Genomic DNA, 22,934 nt, shown 5'->3' with positions numbered 1-22,934 from the left:
AGATGAAAATAGATGTTTGTCTACACACAGACACATATGAACTCATTCTCATATTTTAATAAAATAAATGTGAAACAGAAAATTAGCTATTTAGCAAAAACAATACTAGCACTGAAAACAAAACAGAAAAATTTTATTTTTAATTACTATGACATATTTCACTAATATGCTGTTAAAACATGAAAAGTCTCTTCTGGGTACACATGTTCATTTTCACAATTTCAAGAAAATATGATTATTATTCTAGGGAAATGACTTAAGAACCTCAGTCTCTTCGCATTTTTGCAGCTTCCCAGTGACTCAATTACCTTTTAAGTTTGTTTGATTTAAATACAAATGTGTAATACCCTTTAAATATTTTCCAGAAAAATTAAACAATCCAGTAAGTATGATTCACACAAGTACTTGAAGAAAAAAATCATTTATGACACACACAATACTCTGAATTACAGAAAGAGGGTGTGAGAAATGCCTTTTCTCCTTTTTTCCCGTTGTTTCCTACTCTGCCTTCCTGGCCTCCCCCATTGAACTGCAGGACCACTTGGCACTGTTCTAGCACAATCTGCTGAGAAAAACAAGAATGTAGTTTCTCTCTCAAGACCGAGTTTATCAGAATCTGTTGCCTCCCGTCTTGTCTGAGTTCATCACAAGGGTGGTTCCCAGGCTGGTCAGGGCTTCAACAGTTAGTTACTCCCTCTGTCCCACACCCCTGGGACAATCTTTACAGATAAAATAATGGTCCGCACCATGTTGAATGTGCCTCCCCGACTCATCTTGGGAGAAGAAAAGTCAGGGGATGGAAACAATTGGCATCAGTGGTTCTTCATGACGCTTGCAAACACTAAGTATGCACTGGATTTTCATAAGCTGTGAAAAGAAAGCATCATGGCTTAGCTTTCATTTTGAACACTAAGCAGGAAATATGAAAAAAAAGGTTTGCCTCAAACCAAAAATGCTTATTGCTGTTTTGGTCCAAGAAAAATCCCCTCCAAAGAGTTAATGCATCAGGATTCTTATGATAAACATTTTTGGGAAGTATTTTTAACTTTACAAAATGTTGCTGTCATTGTTGTTGTTGTTTATGTAAAAACACAAGCTATTAAATCGGGTATCCACTCAGTTTGACAACATTTTTACCGCACCATTCTCTCTCTTGCACGTTCTGTGTTTTGTCTTGAAAATGCCTTTTCTAAGCGTCAAAATTGTACAAGCAGGGTGGACTTAGCCAGCCTCTAAGCTTGAACAGATTTCCAAAATCGATTTGAGATGTGGCTTGTTCCAGGCAACTGCACCCAGATTGCTAAATCTGGCTTCCTGCTTCGGTTGTACTTGTCTCATCTAATACTTCTCTTCTTTGCCTTCTCTTTGGATATTTTTCTGCTTATAGAGGAGGGTATTCACAAACCTGCTTTTATTTCTCTTGGCATTCCATATTCATGGAGGGTTGATTTTTCCAAATATATATTTCAGCAATTTTTGCTTCAGGTTCCCACGAAGGTTTCCTGTGATTGAACAATGGGTGAATAAAAACAGCACTGTGGGTTATTTTGCATATAGGTTAGACAAAACAAACTTCATGCCAATAAATTGTTCTCTCAATTTTCATTTAGTTCTTGGACTAAAAGACTGCCGAATGTTTAGGCTTCTCCATAAACACAGTGCGCAGTTGGATCATTGAAGCAAACTAACCGTATGCTGATTAACATTTTGATTAAATGGATCTTGAAAGTTCTTGTTACGAAAAAAGAAGTTTTGAAAAAAAAATTATATTCACAGTAAGAATTGTTTTAAAACAAGAAGTAGAAGACACGATGTGAAATTTCAATGGACACAAAAGGAAATACGAAGAAGATACATGACTCAGATTAACTAAAATTAAAAATGCCAAAAGATAAATCACTGAAAACATGAGAGAAATTGATGATGCTATTTTGGGGGGTGCAAACGGAAGTCTTTTAGTCTTCATTCCATCTACCACTTCCTTCTACTCCTCCATGCTACCATTTCAGCCTTCCTCTTTTGGCTACTTTGGAGTAAATTGAGAAAACTGGAAGTATAAATTAGTCATGGCCAATTATTTTATTTTATTTTGTACTTTTTTTGTGACCATATATCCCCTAAATACCCCCCTCTCTCCCCACAGTCAACACACTGTTGTCCATGTCCATGAGTCCTTTTTCCTTTTGCTTGATCTCTCCACCCCCTAACCACCTCCCCCCACAGCCAATGATTTCATTTTTAAGCTTTAGGCTATTTATTTTCTACATACAAATCGTCAATATCTACAGACAATTATACTAGTAAATTGTATTTAGGAGATTACCTATCATGATAAGAAAATGTAATTTGTGCTAAAATATGAAAAGATAATCTTATTTCCAAAGTAGTCATTTCATCTACATAGGTAATACTAACTTTAAGTTTCTTCTGCATTTATCTTTATTTGAACAGTAAATCCATGTATAAAACATAGATTAGAAGCCACATTTTGCTCTGAGAAACGCTGACAACTTCCTACCCATAGTTCATATCTTTTGACTGTTAGAAAAATCCATGGGAAAATGGTATTCAATAAATTCCTGCAACCCTGTTCGGATCGTTTCCAGGCTCTAATGCCTGTAGCTAAATTTATTATGTTAATTAACTTGCTGTCAAGAATTATCAATACAGTTGAAAAAATTTCCTTTCTTCTTTTGTCATTTATGGCGTGGTTTCCAGATCTTGAATTACACATCTTCTCCTTGGGGTAGCAACTTACACAACCTTTTCTGAAGTCGTCCCTCGTCTGAGCTCAGTGTCCTTCATCTGGCTTGTAATAGAAATCTGTGATAACTTCTAATTAATTTAGTACTTAGCTCTCTGTACGGCAGTTTATTTTTTTACTTACATGTTTCCACAACTGGAGGAAAGGGTCTATGTCAGTCAAAGTTCAACCAGAGTACCGGAACCAGTATAATTTATATATTAAAGGATTTCTTGCAAGTAATTACCTTAGTTGATTGTGGTGTCTGACAAGGCAAGTTTAAGGTCTGCAGGGCAGGCCTTCAGGAAGTACATTCTGGCACTTTATAGCAGAAGCAGATGCTCCAACTACAAGCAGAATTTCTTCTTCAGGAAAATCTCAGTGCTGCTCCTATTAACCCTTTCGACCGATAGAGCAGGCCCACCGAGATTACCTGGAACAATCCCCTTTACTTAAGGTAAACTGGTCATGGACAATAATCATATCTACAAAATATCTTCATAGCAATACTTATTTTACTGTGTGTGATTAAATAACTGGGTGATATATGTAATTTAGCCAAATTGACAAAAAATTTACCATTACATGATCTATGTCTTTTCCCCAGTTTTCATAATAAACATTTTCAAACATGCAAAAGAATGAGAAGAAACTTATAAGAAATACCCGCAGCCCTGGCTGGCGTAGCTCAATGGATTGAGCGCGGGCCTGCGAACCAGACGATCGCGGTTCGATTCCCAGTCAGCACATGACTGGGTTGCAAACCGGTTCCTTGCAGGCTAACTACCAGCAGGGGATGCACAAAAGGCAACCATACATTGATGTTTCTCTCCCTCTCTCCTTCCCCTCTAAAAATAAATAAATAAATAAAATCTTTAAAAAAAAAAAGAAATACCCGCATACTACTCTATATTTAAAATGTGTTAACATTTTGGAAAACCTACTTTCTATGTGTATATGGGTGTATTTTTTAAATTATTTGAAAATACTTTGCAAATATTATGCGATACCTCTAAGAACTTTAGCATGCACTCCCTGAGAATGACATTCTGAAACAAAACCACAGTTACGTTATCTCCACCAATAAATTAACAAAAATCTTCTAGAATCACTTAGTAATATATTCACATTCAAAACTCCACAAATGTCCATAACCAGGAAGGCAAGAAGGGAGTAATGAAAAAATGGAAAAGCGAAGAGAGCAATCCACACGGAGGGATTCTTGAGGTTCCCTTCGAAGAGACAAGGTTGTTTAAGGGATGGATGTCTCTAAAACAACCTCATGTTATAGTCTCTGGAAATCAGAGTTCAGTGTTAGGTAAGCTCGGTGTGAAGTAGACCCAGCAGGGAAACAGAGCAATGCCTCCAGCCCCTGCTCACTCCTCTGGATTTTTCATCAGTTGCCAAGTAATGCACACATTACATCCAAATCTGAGACACGTGCTTTCATATTTCATATGCTTCAAGTTCTAAATTTATTTAAAAGTAACTCTTTTCCTAGAAACTAGTTGTTGAGTCCCTATTGTATACCAGGCAATGTGTGTTAATGAGTGGGGCAAGTAGATTATATCTTTTTTTTTTTTTTTAATATTTTATTTATTTATCTTTAGAGGGGAAGGGAAGGAGAGAGGAAGGAAACATCAATGTATGGTTGCTTCTCGTGCATCCCCTGCAGGGAACTGACCCCTGCCGGAAATTGGCCTGCAACCCAAGCATGTGCCCTGACTGGGAATCGAACCGCGATCGTCTGGTTCGCAGGCCCGTGCTCAATCCACTGAGCTACACCAGCTAGGGCAGATTATATCTTTTTTAAAGTAGATTATATCTTACTGAGTTTAATTAGGTTCAACACCAGCCAATGCCATACATTTATTTTTATATCATCCACTTCCAAACAGCATTATCTGAGTAACAGGTGGTTTTCAAGTAAATTGGATTAAGTAGTGCTTACTCATATTTACAAGTGTGCATACCTTTACTTTTATATGCAGTGATAACTCGGAAAAGACCATCATAGCATTTCTCCATCAATGAAAATTTGAAAATTTGTGCATATTTGAATTATTATTATTTAAATATGATACAAAATATGATATAAACATATTTTGTATGTAATATTGAGAGTGATTTCTACTTAATGCATCGTTATATTTATTACTCACTCAAAAATATAGTAAATGGCTATCGAGTTGCTTAATAGAATTAAAACTTGTGTTAAGACACAGCCCTTCTGATGAAGAAGGGTAGGCAAATTTGTAGTAACGAGAAATGCAAAGGTGGAATATAAAATGTCATGTTAAACTTGGTGAATAAACGTCACATTCCTGTGTTCCCTGGGTCATTTCAGATTCCTTCTTCACTGAAGCTTCCTTCCCACAAAGCCTCACCGCCCAGCCTGCTATGAGCTGGGAATTACGTGATTAACAATCCTCCATCTGGCTGTCCTGGCATTTCAAGGAGGAATTCCCCTTAGACAATCCTTTAAAGATAAAAATTGCGAGCATGACAAAACTCACTTTCCTCTTCATCCATTTAATTTCACAAGCTGTTTACACACTTATCTGCTACATAAATCCGGTTTGAAATAGGATTTGAAGAAGGATTACTTCAAAGAATGTGTCCTGATACCTTTCAAAACGGTGATTGATGACAGAAACGTTTGCGTAGCCAGTTAGGTTGGTTCTCTGGCCATGGAGAACATTCCGCCACTAGGAGGGAGTTTCCCTCTATAGCAAGAGCTTAAAAAATAGGAAAAGAAATGAACACTCTAAAAATTATTATCCTTGCCTGACTTCAAATCAACCTCAGAGTTTTGTGCCAGGATTCTAGGAGATACAAATCAACAGGATTTTGTTCAGATCCCTTCACAATTTGAGGAGTTTATTGAGTTTGTTAGAAGTTCACATCCAGGTAAAGGGCCCTGCCCTGAGCTCCTGCCCGGTCTTTCCACAACAGACGGAGGGGCTGGGATGCTGCCCTTAGTGGCCTCGAGGGAGTAGAGAAGCCTTTCCCAGGCCCATAAATGCAGAGCCCTGGTGTCCCCACCCCCACGATTGCATGGCCTCACAGCCTCTTCGGGACTGGATTGACTGGGCATTTGGTCAGAAAACAAGGAAGGAAAGCTTAAGAACTAGATGTGTGGGTTGGAAAAGAGTGAAGAAAGACTTTCTTACTGAGACAGATCTATAAAATAATAGCTTCACATTGAAATAGAGTACCTACGATTTTAGTACAAGCACTCTCCTTAAAGGGCTTAACATGCAACCCAAAGTTTGTGAATTCAGATCCCAGGCGAATTTTAAAGTTGCGTTGACTTTGATACTTCTTGACATGCGAGCATACTTCCCTGTTCTTTGCCCACTTCTGTACCCCTTGATTTTTTAGAGGATCTGTAACTGAATTCTTTCAACACAAATATGGCCCACATAGAGCTTGATAAGCCTCTCAGTTTGGAAATAAAGTCCTGCAATACATTTTCCATCTTTTGACATTTCTGAGTTCTAGGCTATTCCATTGATTAGCTGTTTTCATATTAAGCAAAGGTAGATTTAAGGCACGCACAGCACGTTAACTCTGGAACTCCTTGGTCAACAGTGTTTTGTTTTTTTTTCTTTTTCTTTAGTTTTGTGCATGTGCTGTGTGTTGTTCTTACTGTTGTTTTTTGGGGCGTGAAACTTTTGTTTTGTTTGGAGACTATGATCTTCTCTGTATACAGAAGAGCAATTTAAAGTAAAACATATTTATTAGGCTATCCATCTGGAGNTCCAGGTAACTTTCTTACTGAGACAGATCTATAAAATAATAGCTTCACATTGAAATAGAGTACCTACGATTTCAGTACAAGCACTCTCCTTAAAGGGCTTAACATGCAACCCAAAGTTTCTGAATTCAGATCCCAGGCGAATTTTAAAGTTGCGTTGACTTTGATACTTCTTGACATGCGAGCATACTTCCCTGTTCTTTGCCCATTTCTGTACCCCTTGATTTTTCAGAGGATCTGTAACTGAATTCTTTCAACACAAATATGGCCCACATAGAGCTTGATAAGCCTCTCAGTTTGGAAATAAAGCCCTGCAATACATTTTCCATCTTTTGACATTTCTGAGTTCTAGGCTATTCCATTGATTAGCTGTTTTCATATTAAGCAAAGGTAGATTTAAGGCACACACAGCACGTTAACTCTGGAACTCCTTGGTCAACAGTGTTTTGTTTTTTTTTCTTTTTCTTTAGTTTTGTGCATGTGCTGTGTGTTGTTCTTACTGTTGTTTTTTGGGGCGTGAAACTTTTGTTTTGTTTGGAGACTATGATCTTCTCTGTATACAGAAGAGCAATTTAAAGTAAAACATATTTATTAGGCTATCCATCTGGAGAAAGAAGTTATTCCATTTAACTTAACAATTATTTTTGGCTGGACCGCTGGAGGAATATTTAATTCATTTTGTAACTATACCTGGATTTTTTCTATTGAAAAATAAGTAAATTCAATGAATACTGTCATTTAAAAAATTAAAATTTGATGCTCTTACTATAAATTGTACTAGTCTTATCATTCATGGCCAAGAAAAAAATTTTTGCCATGGGGAAATGAATGAATAAAGGTAAAAGCAGGGCATGTAATAAAATATTAAAAACTATACAATAAATCACCAGGATTGTAGCTATTACTTAAGTATGAAAAACACAGCAATAATAATTTGAAGTCCAAAATTATTTCTGCTAAAACTGTAAGTGCTGATGTGCTCAGGCAACCCAGTCTCCCTTCTCTGTGTCCACACTTTGTCACTCAGTCTCAGGCATGTAAATGCAATCTACCAGGACCCTCACTGGTAGTGACAATCTACTCCTCCTCTCTGAACACCAAGAAGGGTGCATTGCTGCCTGTGTGGCGTTTTGACTCATTTCTAGTAAGCAGACCAGCTTTGCCACATCAAGTCCTTGTCTCCTTACCGGTCGGTCATAATAACTATCATCTACCCAGTTGTTTATCCAAAAATCTTAGAGTCATTCTTCATTTCTCTTTATCCCTCCTTCTCCCTTTTAATCTGTAGACAAATCTGCAGACAAATCTACAGACACTTGTATTATTAGCTATCTGCTATCTTTTATGACTCTCTGCTGCCCTCATCACACTCCAACTCCCAGCCTCGACCGTCACTAGAATTTCTGCTCTAAAATCCTTTTGTCCAGAAGCAAACAGCATGACTTTCCAAAAATTCAGGTTGGGCCATGACATATCCTTACCTTAAACCTTTCTATAGCTTTCCATTTTATTTAAAATGCGTACTTTTTACAATGGCTAAAGTCATAGAGGACCTGACCCCTGCCCAACTCTTTGAGGCATGCTGTACCTTATAATTTGCTCACTGCAAATATAAGGTCCACATTAGCTTTCTTTCTAGGCTTGCAAACACACCAGGTTGATGTCTGCCTAAGGACTTTTGCACTGGTTGATTTTTTTGGTTTTGGGGGGTTCTTTTTTGTAATCTCTGTATGATTGTTTCCACCTTAACATTAAGTTTCAGTTTGTGTGATTCGTTATAACCTACTGTAATTACTGTTTGAAGAAACTCCAATTATTACATTTAAATTATATTACTCTCTTTTATTCATTTATTTTTATTATATTGCCTACCACTAGTTAGAAATATCTTATTTATGTACTTAATAGTTTCTTTTCTGTCGCTTTATGAATGGTGTAGTATAGTTTCTCCCTGTCTGTCAATCAGATTGTGCTAGAATCTTAGAAATCCATGAATGTCAGATATGGAATATTTAAGTAATCCAGGCTTCAGTTTGCTCATCTATTAAAAATGAAGAAAACCTTAAGCAACAATTTCACAAGATTATTGTGTCAATCAAGTCAGGTAACAAAGGCAAAAATAATGCTGAATAGGAAAATTGCTATACAGTGAAAAATAGCATTCTTCTTATGTGGAATGAGTGTGAATAATATCACAGATTGTGGAAAGTCTTTTTCTATTAGGATATTTTCTGGTACATTCTAAATCGTAGACCCCCTGTTATGAACCTATCACCACTCAATAGTTAATCTAAACTGTTATATGACATATATTTGTTACTCTTATAATCAGTTGACCCCATGTCAAGGCTTAGTATCTGCACTAAAATGATAACCCTTGAAAATGTTGGACTGAGTCAAGGTAGTTCATGATGCGTGATAACCCTAAAAAAAGAAGACAGTTGAGAACTTGCTTACTTCCCTGTGCTTTCTTCCTCAAACGTGTCTCACACTGATAAGAAATAATCAGTCCTGACAGGAAGCACATGGAGATATGACTATCTTTAACCTTCATTGTATTCTACATAAATGGATCAAAAACACAAACACAAATATTAATGAAGCTTTAATGTAAGCAACAGAAGACTCTGGTATATTTACTATTAAAATAAAAACTAGACAATTAAACTCTCATTTTTTTAGATGTCTTCTCTTCTACCATAGATTAAATAATTTTAGGACAGTTGGGATTGGTTCTTTTTTTAATTAATTTATTTTGTAATATATTTTATTGATTATACCATTACAGTTGTCCCATTTCCTCCCTTCTTTCCCCTCCACCCTGCACACTCCTTCCCTCACAATCCTCCCCCCTTAGTTTATGTCCATGTGTCACAAGTTCTTTAGAATATATACGGTTCTTAAGATTGAGCTTCATAAATTGGAGTTCTAAGAATGTTAAACAGCTGAGATCCATACAGATAAGCCTAAGACTGTGAAGTTGAAAGGTATCAATGTCAAAGAATGAAAATGAGTCACCGCCATATGAAAGTGCTGAAATATAGTGAGAAAGCTGAAGAAAATACACAGATAGAAAGCAAGTCATTGTTAATCACCATTTTCAGCCTTGTGGCTATACATGACCTTGGAGATGGTCTACCTAATGACATCTGTATACACAGAAAAACTATGAATTTTTACACCCTGACGCACACACCTTATTTTCTAAGCACATTCGGTATCTTTCCGGGTAGGTTATCTTACATAACAGAAGAGAAATGCCCGCATCTTCCCTGCTGTTTTCTTCAGGTTAGTTTCCAAAATTACACCGAGATTACTCTGGATTTTTAACTTCCTGCAATTCATTTTTACTTGCGTTACACAAATCACTTTAATATAAGGCTAATAGTGAAAGACAGTTGGCGCCACAGTGCAGCTGAACTGAGCCTTGAGTATGTGACAAGTATAAATCAATGGGGACACTCGGCGAGCAGCGTTATAAGCACATATCACGCGCTGACCTCGCAGCCCCTTGATTCTATTTCTGCTACCTCCGGCTTCTATTTGAAAGAATTGAAAATCCTGCAGTTGTGCCAGTGTTTATTTTGGTGGTCAACAATCAAAGGGACTTAACGAGGAAAATAAATAGTAGGTTTTATATTACCGGCTGGCTTGTTAAATTGTGCAAGAATTTGTTATATTTTTTGAACCACGGTAAATATGTTCATTTTGTTTTCATTCTGACAAGTGAGAAATTAATTCAGAAACACTAAATATTAGTAAATGTTTTATGTGGTGATTCAAAAAACTTAGAGACTAAACAAACTATGAACTATAGAAGGAGGGGAAATTCCCCACAGAAAGATTAGTGCCACACTGCAGTAGATCATCTCTAAAAATGTCTCCAATTAGTCCCCTCATGGGATGGGACTTTTTAAAATTCCTCCCATTCAGGGGTGGACTGTATTTGCCAGCCCTTGGAGAGGTGCTGGCCTGGTGACCTGCTGTGTCCACCAACGAAGTAGGTGTCACGTTTGCCCATGTTAAGTGGAGGCCTCGAGAGGCCTCATATAATTCTGTCCACTCTCTTGAAAGTCCTATGAGGTCTAAGAAAATAAACATAAATTTAAAAAATCTTAAAATAAAATGAAATAAGAGGGAAAATAGAGTCGACACTAACATGCTAGAGAATAAGAAACCTAGTAGCAAGCAGCCCTCTGGTTTTAACCAATGCTATTCTAGACGAGTCTGCAGCCAACCAACCTCCAGGCCTGTGATCCGGTCTAATCAGGATTAGCAAAACTGCTTTCCCAATCCTCAGCTAATTGCAGATAAACCGGTGAAGCTCATTCCTAATTGACATGAGACTCCTAAGCACTGACTAATATTTTGCAGTGAGTTTTACTGTGCGATGTTATTATGTCAAGAGATAAATGATTTGTAAAAAAAAAACCCTCTGAGAGGAACAAGTCATAGCCTTTTTGTAGTCTTTTGGCTCGTGGGTGACGCAGGCCCTGATTTGTTAATGAGATATAGTTCTGAGAATCAGTTTGAGACTAGCTTACCTTATCTACTTATCAATAACGATGATCAAGGACTACCACAATATATTCAATAAGTATCAATTAAATTCATTAATTAATATGTTTCTAAGCAAGGTCCAAAAAAATCTAAAGTTTATTCCAAGCGCTGGAATTATCCAAAGTCCTATCAACTTTAAACAAAGAGAAATGACTATTCCTTGTACTTACCAATGGAAAATCCTGATTAAAAAAAAAACGAAACAGCCATTTTTCTTAAAGATTTTATTTATTTATCTTTAGAGGGGAAGAGAAGGAGAGAGAGAGAGAAATATCAATGTATGGTTGCCTTTTATGTGTCCCCTGCTGGGAACTGGCCTGCAACCCAGGCATGTGCCCTGACTGGGAATCGAACTGCCATTGTCTGGTTTGCGGGCCCGTGCTCAATCCACTGAGCTACACCAGCCAGGGCCCGTTTTTATGTTGAATCACTGTGGTGTACACCTGAATCTCATACAATGCTGTATGTCAACTATAATTTAATTATAGAATCTCAAGGCCCTAAGAGACAAGGGAAGCCAGAGCACTGGTGCAGAGATGAGCTTAAAACAAGGAGAGCAAATAGCAGTATTGGAGTGGGTATAAAAGAGTGATGCTGAAAACGTGCCTGAAGATATGAGCAGACTACTGCAATGCAAGGTGGTAACGGTCCCCATTGCATCTGCTCTGCTCAGTCTACTTCCCCGGGGCCAGACTGCTCTGGTCTTAGATATGTGGTACCCAGGCAGTTTAGTGAATGTGTTCTTTTGGTCCCTACCGAGAAGAACAAGACACACTTGTGTTTATATGGTATGGGCTGCAATGTATACATTCACAGTTTTCCTTTTCGAGCTCAGTTTAGAATCCTATCCTCTGTCCTCATTGATGCTGAAAGCACTTGAACTGTCAGGACATTATACAGAACATCACATTGATCCACTTGATTGGTGATATAATAGAAATGAACCCAGATAAACAAGAAACGTCAATTTATGGGAAGCCTGGGGCCTATGTATGGGGTCCAGAGGGTAGAAGATGTAAACTAGGACGATAAGGAACACCGCAATGTGAGTGAAGGGATGCGGGACATACTAGGATATACTCATCACAGCGATGGATTAACTATTGCGTTTCTTATCTCCTGCAATTAAAAAGAAAATATGGTGCCTGCTAGGCCTCTTTGGACTCAGAAGGTGACACAGCACATCCTACACTTGGAAAAATAACCCTACCCCATGTACTGAGTGCCATGCCAAACTTGCAGCTTTGAATAGGGTGGGGAGAAGAAATTGGATCACCCTCAGGTTCAGGTTGTGATAAAAGTAGTTCTGACACTAAAGTCACATATTCAGACTTTATACATGGAGGGCATCTCTAATGGTCAAACAATTTATGACAAGGTCCAGTTCCAGAATTATAACAGAGGACCCTGGGATTCTGTATCAAAACCACAGCATCTGAGTCTGCAGATCCAAAAAGCAGCTCCCAGCATGTAACTGGACTCAGTTAGAGAGCAGACGTCTGACCTTGGGACAGTAAGGGACCATGTGACCACAGCTGCCCATGCTGTGCTAGATACGTTAGAGTCACTAAACTGCAATATCAGGAAGGGCTAACAACAGTGCATTTTAAGAAGGAAGCAGTATATTTTGTGTGTCTCAGAGGGAAAATGGAATCCCACAGCAGATGGCCCCGGCTGCCATGTTGTTCTTTATTGTTGAGCCAGTTTTGTCCTTTGACTCACACTTAGGGACAGAGGAGAGACCTCCCACCACCATCCGACAGAGGAGAAAAAGGCTGGGCTGGTATCCCAAAGGCCTGAGCCTAGTGAGGGGGCTCGATCTTAAAACCAACTACTGCTCGTAACAACCCCACTCGGAGACAGCCCAGAACGACAGTGGTAATTGTAAATTTGCCCCCAAAGCAGATCTTTTGGTGGTGTATTTTGTCATCTACTTTGCATGGTAAGCGTTTGTACAGACACATGGACAATAGCTAATGGTTTAGGAGAAAGTGTTTGGGAGAAAGCAGGTGGGTGGACGTATAGTCCTTTCTATGACATTTTAATGCCCATCAGAGAACATTCACCAAGGAAGAGGTATTAAGCAACGTAGATTTAAAAATCACCTTTTGACATCAGCAAGTACATGGGCTCAGCCTTTCCTTTGATGCACGACAGACACAAAACAGAACAGCCGCAGTGGCAGCGATGGAGCCATGCGTTGGGCCCCGCCACATAGAATCCCACTCAGTGAGGCAGATTGACCTGCTTCTCTAGTCAAATGTCCAATGTTCTAGCTCCTGAGAGCAACTGTGAGTCTCTGGTATGACGCTGTACTTCAAGGTAACCGACCAGGCATTCGTGCTAAGTTGTTGCCCTTGGGCTTTATCGATTCCAGAAGGGACGTGATTCATCTTGACCAAAATTGGTAATTTTTTACTAATTTTAGTAATTAGTTTATGTGTGCCACGAGATGAAAAAGGCTAAAACTCTGGTCTATGCAATTTCAACATGGAGGGCAGGCAAGGTCCATAGGCACCACGTAACCACATACAATGGAAGGAATATCGAGGTTGTATTAAGAAGAACACATAGGATGGACCACTTTGAAAAACAATCTGCTACAAACGATGAAAGCATTTGCCATAAAATTATATCAATATTGATGGGGGCAGGGCAGGGGAAGCGGTTGTACGAAAATGGAGACAACTCTACTTGAACAACAATAAAAAAAGAAAATAAAAATTAAAAAGAAAGAAAGAAATACTGATATAAATAGCAGTTGATGATTGCCCACTTGAAAGTACAGTCATTTACATCAGAGTTAAGTGAACATCAAGTATTTGGCTTTGAATATTAAATTGCCAGTACAAGCATGAAAATTACAAATTATTTTCATTCTATGGGACAGTTTTCTGTTAATGTTCAGGTTATAGAAGCAAAACTTGTTTTCATAGCTTGCCAGAAATCCACTATGTAGCAGATGTTTACAGTGTTTATTGAATGCTTATTATTGCCAAGCACTAACTACAAATCACGTTTTCCACAAAAAACTATTATTCTAAATACATTGCCAGTTTTGAGTATATGAGATGTGTTTTCTTTTTCTAGAGAAAATTTTTTCTCAGCTTACAAAATGTTACTGGATGTTGCCAATTTGATTACTATTCAGGACGCCCAACTGGACTAATTTGCCTTTTGGGAAATGGGCTGAGAGAACAAATTTAACACAATTCTTACTGTTATTGTTTCCTTGACAACATCATTCTATGGTTGAATTTAAAGTCACAGAATATCAGTTTGCAGTGACCAACAAATGCAACCCCTCTATAAATTGAAGAAAGTTAAAACCTTGTGCAAGAGTATTATGTATGTCTAAACACAACACCCACTGATGTATAGAGAGCTTATTTATTTGTTTTTAGAGAGAGGTAGGGAAGGAATAAGGGAGAGAAACATCAATGTGTGGTTGCCTCTCGCATGCCTCCTACTGGGGACTTGGCCTGCGACGCAGGCATGTGCCCTGACTGGGAATCGAGCTGGCCTCCCTTTGGTCCGCAGGCAGGCACTCAATCCACTGCGCCACACCAGCCAGGGCAAGACAGCACATTCTTGTGGCAATACTGTAAGAACTCCAAAAGTCTTTGTGCCAGTATCTTTTCTTAAGGTTGTTATGTAGCCATTTCTTTCCCTTTTTGGAAAACCTGATAGTCTGGCTAACTACTCACTAAATATGTTTTATTCTGGAGTGGTAGAAGAGAGGAGTGTGAGAAGTTCTGGCTGATGAAATGCAGGCAAAAGTAATGTAGATCATTTCATCAAAGCACCTTATTCTCTTGTTTGATGTCCAGATTCAGTGGGTCGCCAGGGCACTTCAAGATTCCTCAGGACTTTGAACTATTTGGCAACACTGGATGAAAATACATAGGAAAAGCCATGACCCTTGAATCTGGGGAGAGTCCTACTAAGGGCTGAGGATCTGCATTGAACTTGCTAGGATAAGGATAAATTTGCTTTCTGCTGAGCTCTGGGAGATTCTATTTTCTATCAGTCAGCCTACCTTGATCAATAGAGCTGGTATTTTGGGGCAGTCATTGAGGTTTAAGAAGGTTTCTTATCTCTAGTCTCAGTGCAAATAGCTGAAGAACAAAATCTCTAATTTCATACAAGGGAGAGAAAAGAAAAGAAAGAAAGAAAGAAAGAAAGGAAGGAAGGAAGGAAGGAAGGAAGGAAGGAAGGAAGGAAGGAAGGAAGGAAGGAAGGAAGGAAGGAAGGAAGAAAGGAAGGGAGAAAGAAAGAGAGAAAGAAAGAAAGAAAATAAAAATGGTGGTAGATCTGTTTTCTGCAGCCGAGAGGAGATCTCGGTCCATCTGAGAAGCTCGTCTACCCTCCCTTTCCCCAGCTTTGGGTCCTTGCCTGTTTTCTATGGAACATGCATGATGGNGTTTAAGAAGGTTTCTTATCTCTAGTCTCAGTGCAAATAGCTGAAGAACAAAATCTCTAATTTCATACAAGGGAGAAAAAAGAAAAGAAAGAAAGAAAGAAAGGAAGGAAGGAAGGAAGGAAGGAAGGAAGGAAGGAAGGAAGGAAGGAAGGAAGGAAGGAAGGAAGGAAGGAAGGAAGGAAGAAAGAAAGGAAGGGAGAAAGAAAGAGAGAAAGAAAGAAAGAAAATAAAAATGGTGGTAGATCTGTTTTCTGCAGCTGAGAGGAGATCTCGGTCCATCTGAGAAGCTCGTCTACCCTCCCTTTCCCCAGCTTTGGGTCCTTGCCTGTTTTCTATGGAACATGCATGATGGTAACGCGTGGGCTGTCGGAGTCCAGATTCGCTCTGCCAACACTACAGACTGGGGCGACTCCCATGCTCTGCCTTGGATAATGAGGAATGATTGTCCTACCTTTACACTGGCCAGAGTGGATGCAGGTAATACTTAGTGCTTCTGACTGCCCAGAGGGGCCAAACTACGCAGCCTGGAAGGGTGGGCAACTCAGTGCTTCATGAGGCAACCTTAGCCAGTTAAAAACAGGATGTCAGATTTTCTTCTTCAATGAGAACTCAGAAATGCAAATATAAAAAACAGTTCACCTAAAGCAAGCAAATAATTTCTCAGTAAAAGGTCCATGTTTCCTTGTGTATAAATAGATTAATCTGGAGAAATGACACTAACATATAAAATCAATTTCTCAGTGAATAAAGAATAATTTTCTCATGAATAAGCACCTTGGAGCTGGAAATAATGTGAGTAATTTCAAGCTGAAGTGGACAGGTGCAGTTTTGTGCTTCTGGTAAATATCTGGCTCTGCGCTTTTAAATTAGCATGGTAACTTTGAAATCACATTTTGACTCAACCCTGAAATGCTTAAAAAACAGATCATGGCCCAGGAAAGTCATAATTATAGAGAAACAGTTGTGTGTTGACAAATAAACCAAACGTTTAAATATTCTGTATTGACGAGAGTGAAACATTTTTGCTTCCTCAACTCGAACACAGCCTAGTGATCCTGAGTGTTGTGGTGGGTGCGTTTGTGTATCTCCAGCCCCACCAGACCCTTGGCTGACAAACAATTCACCAAAAAAATGTGCCTGAAACTTCACATTAAATGATTAGTTTGGATCTTTGCATTTGCTGCTAGACTGGTCATAAGCACTTATAGTTAGAGACTTCTTTAAAAAACCTTACCATTGCAAAAAATACCCATTAAATAGTAGAGAATCAATAAAGATGAGTGAAACTGATTCAAGAAAAAAGATAATCATTTGAAGCTGAAAATGAATCCATCACAAAGGAAGTATTGTGGGAAAAAAATGGAAGGACTTGACATTTCATTCATTCATTCTCCACCACTATTTGTTTTATTCTGTACTGTAACAACCTTTCCAAAATTATGCAAGGGTATCACACATAGAATGAAGCATTAAAAACATCACATAATGAATCAAAAACGTAACTTGTAAAATGATACTCATCGGTGTAACAGAAACCTTCATGGGAACAGGATCGCTTGAGGACAAAGAATATTGGATTGCTGCAGAGCCAATGAATTACAAATCCCAGCCAGCTGACAGATTCAGCATAAAAAGAGGAAAATGCAAACTCAGAGGTTCAAAACGTAAATATATTGCCCAAAACCATGAAAAAATAGTTTGCATGTTGCTTTCAAAGCTGTTTTTCAAAAAGGTTGTTTGTTAAGAAGATGGTACTGCTCACCCTTTGAAGCCAGCTCCCGGGGAGAAGAGGCCGCCCTTCTATTTGCTATGAAAAATAGCAAAAAAAAGTAAAAACATATTTTTTCACATTGCTGCCTAGAGTTGTCCCTCATCTGCATTAAAGCTATCTACTGAATGGTGCTATGTTTTTCTATACGAAGCTATTGCTGTAGAGGAATCTCTTTCTGGAGTATTGATTTCTGAGAACCAGATTGATGAGATTTAATAGCTCAGTCAAGAAGATAGCACAGGGTCAAGAGATTGGGACTTTTTCTGGTTATGAGATAATCAGTGAGGCTAAATCAGTGAGCTGATGGGTATGATGCAATTTTGGAAATGTTTGCCCTGTGCTGGTTATTGAGTAATTCTGTAATTTGATTTTGGGAAACATCACCATATATTACTTTCACTCATGTACTGTTGCAAGATTTCGTTATGGAGTTCTCATTTTGCACAATGCAGTATGCTAGTGGGGGGGGTGTGTTCGATGAGAGAAGAATAAATTATAGACTTGGACATGAAGGGACTTGCGATCTCATAGGAGGATGACACATGAGTTCAATTACAAAGGCATTATAGAATGTTTTAAGAGCACCGATCTCATTTAAGGCTCACACTTCATTTTTTCCTCTCTGTTTAAAATCCTATAACGAGCCCTGGATTGTCAGAAGTCTCAGACACACAAGTCATATACATTCCGTTTCAAATACAGGGCCCACCCTTTCAAGTCTCTGTGTTAATCTGCCCCCACTGGGACTTTTCTTCAGCTTCCCTTGAACCTAAATTCCATTAACTCTCTTTGCCTTTATCCAACTGTTTCTTCCTCTTTAGATCACATCCTACCAAGTTTCAATTTCACAGTCCAATCTTCCGATTACATTGGTAGTAGCATCATTCAACCCCTTTGAATTTTGCAGTTCAGCAAGTCTGCCAAAACCCCAACCCAATTCAAACGCAATAATAATCCCTTTCACTTTGCTTGCACCTATGAAGCTAAACGTAGCATATTGTTACCAGTGTTCATTTACCCACTTCAATCTTGACAAAGTTCATACAGGCTGACAATACACTTTTTCTGCATATTTAATATCTGTCATAGTGTTCTTTTGATGTAAAAAGAACATATGATTCATAAGCTGTGGCTTGTTAGAGGATCCCAATGACCATTTCCTTTTTCTCTGAAACCAGGTGAGGAGAGACACTGCGGATGGCCCATGGAGGCCTGTTTCTGTCACTCTTTTGTTGCTACTGAAGAGCAGGCTCAGTGGAGCTGAGGCCTCTGGCAGAAAAGCCCACCAATCCCAGCTCTGAAGTTCCACTTTCTCATAAGACGCCGCCCCCATCAAGGGAGCTTTCCCTTTTACACAACCCACCAAGGTCCCCTGTCCCCCAGTCCTTGTGGATGAAGACAAGTTATGGGGTCCAGCTTCCTCTAACAGTCTTTTTCCTGGCGGGTTTTGTCCCATTTGCCCTGCCTACAAACATGGGGGATATGTGAGTCGTCACACTGTGTGCTCCTTGGCACCTCTCTGCTCATATGTGCTTACTACATAGATTTGGGACTGCATGGCTCTTATATCTGCATGCAGTGGTGTGTCTCTTCCTGTTTTTTTGCACAACATACTTTTTCAATTACTGTGATGCCTATTATTTCTATGCAGTTTCAGCTCATTAGGCAATGTGAAAGCATCTTCTTCTTTTAAAAAAATTCAAGCTAATTTTATTTATTTTTTTAAAGATTTTATTTATTTATCTTTAGAGAGGAAAGGAAGGAGAGAAGGAGAGAAATGTCAATGTATGGTTGCCTCTTGTGAGTCCCCTTTTGGGAACTGGCCTGCAACCCAGGCATGTGCCCTGACTGGGAATCGAACCGCTCAATCCACTGAGCTACACCAGCCAGGGCCTTAAGCTAATTTTATCTAAGCAAGAGATAAATAAATATATTTTCCCATAAAATTACTAAACTTTCAAGTAAATGCTCACTGCCTACATTTTAAGATAAACTTTGTTCTTTTAGAGCAATTTTATACTCACAACAAAATTGAGTAGAAACTACCGGAAGTTCGTGTATCCCAGTGTCCCCAGTTATGCACAGCCACCCGACTATCCACACCTCATGGCACCATGGTGTATTTGTTACAGTTGGTGAACCGAGATTGACACAGCATCATCAAAGTCCACAGTTTACATTGGAGTTCACTCTTGGTGTTGCCCATGCTCTCGGTTTAGACAATTGTATAATGATATGTGTCTACCANAGCAAGAGATAAATAAATATATTTTCCCATAAAATTACTAAACTTTCAAGTAAATGCTCACTGCCTACATTTTAAGATAAACTTTGTTCTTTTAGAGCAATTTTATACTCACAACAAAATTGAGTAGAAACTACCGGAAGTTCGTGTATCCCAGTGTCCCCAGTTATGCACAGCCACCCGACTATCCACACCTCATGGCACCGTGGTGTATTTGTTACAGTTGGTGAACCGAGATTGACACAGCATCATCAAAGTCCACAGTTTACATTAGAGTTCACTCTTGGTGTTGCCCATGCTCTCGGTTTAGACAATTATATGATATGTGTCTACCATTGTGCTCTTACGGAAAAGTTTTACTGCCCTAAGCATCCCCTGCGCTTCACCTGTTCTCCCCCCCACCTTCCTTTAAACCCTTGGCAGCTCCTGATCATGTTTATTGTCTCTGAAGTTTTGCCTTTCTTGGAATGTTGTAGAGTTGGAATCACACAGCATTTAGCCTTTGCAAACTAATATTCTCACTTGGTAATATGCATTTAAGTTTCCGTCATGACTTTTCATGACTTGATAACCTCTTTCTTTTTAGCGATGAATAGTGTTCCACTGTCTGAACATATCACAGTTTATCCATTTACCTATTAAAGGGCATCTTGGTTGCTTCCAAGTTTTGGCAATTATGAATAAGCTGCTATAAACATCTGTGGGCAGGTTTTTGTGGACATAGAATTTCAACTCATATTGGATAAATACCAAGAAATAAAATTATTGGGTCTCCATTTATATTTTATTATCAATTATTAAAGAGTTAGTATTCTGTTAATTTTCTAACATACAGAAATTTAGTTTGGCTAATATATTCATTTAGTAATTATCTGAGTCTTCTAATAAGTAGTAACTACTTATCAAATCATCAAATAAAAAATGTAACATGTTACAGGATATTGCATATATCTTTTATTTTACAGTCATTAATTAACCAACTGGAGGCAAGAAAAAGCATAATGAATAAAAGTGACTTTTTATATACACTAGTGTGATTGGAAGGGAAATAAAAACATGCACAACCAGTTATTACATGCCTACTGTTTCCCAAGCATTTTCATACAAGTACATAAAAAAGTTAAATAGTCTGATTTCTCTTTAAGAAATGAGAAACTTCAGTTGATAATTTGTCCAAGTAACAACCCTACAATTCCATCTGTCTGACTCTTAAGTCCATGATCTTTCCAGGACACATTATGCACCATTGTGAAGACAGGAGATTTCTGCTTTATTAGTTTATCTCAGCTTATTTTCCAGAAAGAGTTTGAAACTACATTACCCATGGGACTATCACATCTGTGTGATTTTTCTCTGTGGAAGTTCAGGGTAGGGTTGCAAATGATTTCATAATACATAATTCCAGAATCTAAACCATATGGCTGTATTCTATGTTTTCACAAATAGATCATGCTATCTCCACACAATGGTAGCAGAACATGTGTAATTACATACTCATACAGTAGTTGTTACAGCAAGTGCCTTCGCTCTCCACAAAGCAAACCATAACAGTGCAATTTTTTAGAAATCATATGAGACACCCATTTACATTTTTCTTATAAAATAGAGTTGTAAAAATGGAGGTTTCTTGCAAATTAAAACTATTTCAAATGCAAAGTATATTCATAGTAATAAACATGATCCCAATGTTTTTGTACAAAGGAATAAACACGCTGTGTTTATGAATGTTTCCTGAGCAGTACCCTGTAATTTATATATTCTTCAAAGCTCAGCCAAAAGTTCTCTACTGCTACTGTAGCTAAATGTGCTTCTTGAGGAAAAATAAATCCTGCTATCCTTTTTCAGTTTGTAATTGACTACAGCATTCAAATTTTGTGTTGCTTGAATAAAAATCTTTAATGTCAGAAATATTTGTTAAAATTCTTTCAATCTTAGATAAGCAAAGGAAAAGTTCCTCCAAGAAAAAAAGATAAAGAAAATTGTCAATACCCATAGGTGTAGTTAGGCAAAGGAGAGGACCCCTGAGCAGACCCAACCCTTAGCGTGACTCACTCGGTGCATGAAGCTTACCTAACCTCTCTTGCAAAAAAGAAATAACTCATATCCCGCAGTGTCTTTGATGAATGCAAATTTCAAAGTAGGGAATTCTTCCAAACACAGGAGATTTTTTTCTAAATAGCCTGTTTAATGCCAGAGATGAGTCATGACCATGGGGATGAATGGTGCTACATAAGAAAAAAAGAAAAGCAACTTTTCTCTAAAATATTTTCATGAGAGCAAGAAATATTACCCTTCTGAATCAAATGTGATGGAATGAAGAATTCATACAATAGATAGTTTAATAAAGACACTAAACGCCAAATGCTCATATTATTTACCTAAAGTAGATTATTTTTTTCCCAAGGACATCAATGGAATAATAACAAATTTGAGTGCATTTGAAAGGTTTTGCTTCCGTTTGGATTTGTTTGCAGGAATATTTACATGTTTGGATAACAAATTAGTGACAGATTCATGAACCCTAACCAAAAGATTTAGCCCACTTATGGGTAAATTTTGTTAGATAATGTAAAACAATGCATTACTGCTAATATAGTATCATGTGTTTGAGTAATATACCAATTAGCACCAGGTGAAATAAAATTTTTGAAATAAAATATTTAACCAAAAAGTGATTCTGGAAATTTTGCATTATTTTCTCATGTGGGTATATGTATACTTACAAAAAAGACCTTGTCTTTTAAATAGTCAAAATATTTTGAACAATAATGTAATGATTTAATGATTAAATGTTCCAAAGCATATGGGTTACATTTCTCAGTTCTATTACAGTTCCATAGGGATTTAAGTAATGGGAAAATCCTCTTTAAAAAAGTGCAGAGCAGAAACACGTGAAAAATATCTTAAGCATTTCAACAAATTCCTAATTCAACAGGATTTTCCCCTCCCAAGTGTATAATTTACCTAAATCATAGGATTTTTGTGCGAGTACATATTTTCTTTTTGTCACTGTGTTAAACATCATCTATTAAGCATAAAAACACCCAATAATTTTCTTTCTTCCATATTTTTACATAATGAAATTGTGAGTTGAAGTAAAAATAATACTCTGAAAACACGTGAGCAATGAAGAAAGCTGATGCCTTAACTTGGTAGACTCAGATAATTAAATATTTGTTTGCTTGGTTTTGTTTTCTTTCGTTTTGTTAATATTTGTTAAAAGAAAGGACAAACCAGATAAGAATGAAGACAATTTTTACCCTCCAATCTTTGTCCCTGGATTTAGTCACATGAGCTGGAAGTATTTTCATGGACTAAAACAGTTCAGAATTTAAATTTTGGAATCATACTATTAACAGTATAATACTCATAAACACTAACTTTTACTGGATTTGCAAAGATTATCATTAGGATTCTGTTCATGCCATGTAA

The sequence above is a fragment of the Sturnira hondurensis genome, unplaced genomic scaffold (assembly GCF_014824575.4).
Source record: "Sturnira hondurensis isolate 20B ecotype Veracruz unplaced genomic scaffold, ASM1482457v3 Scaffold0015596, whole genome shotgun sequence".
Classification (NCBI taxonomy): domain Eukaryota; kingdom Metazoa; phylum Chordata; class Mammalia; order Chiroptera; family Phyllostomidae; genus Sturnira; species Sturnira hondurensis.
Note: the sequence above shows the minus strand (reverse complement) of the source record.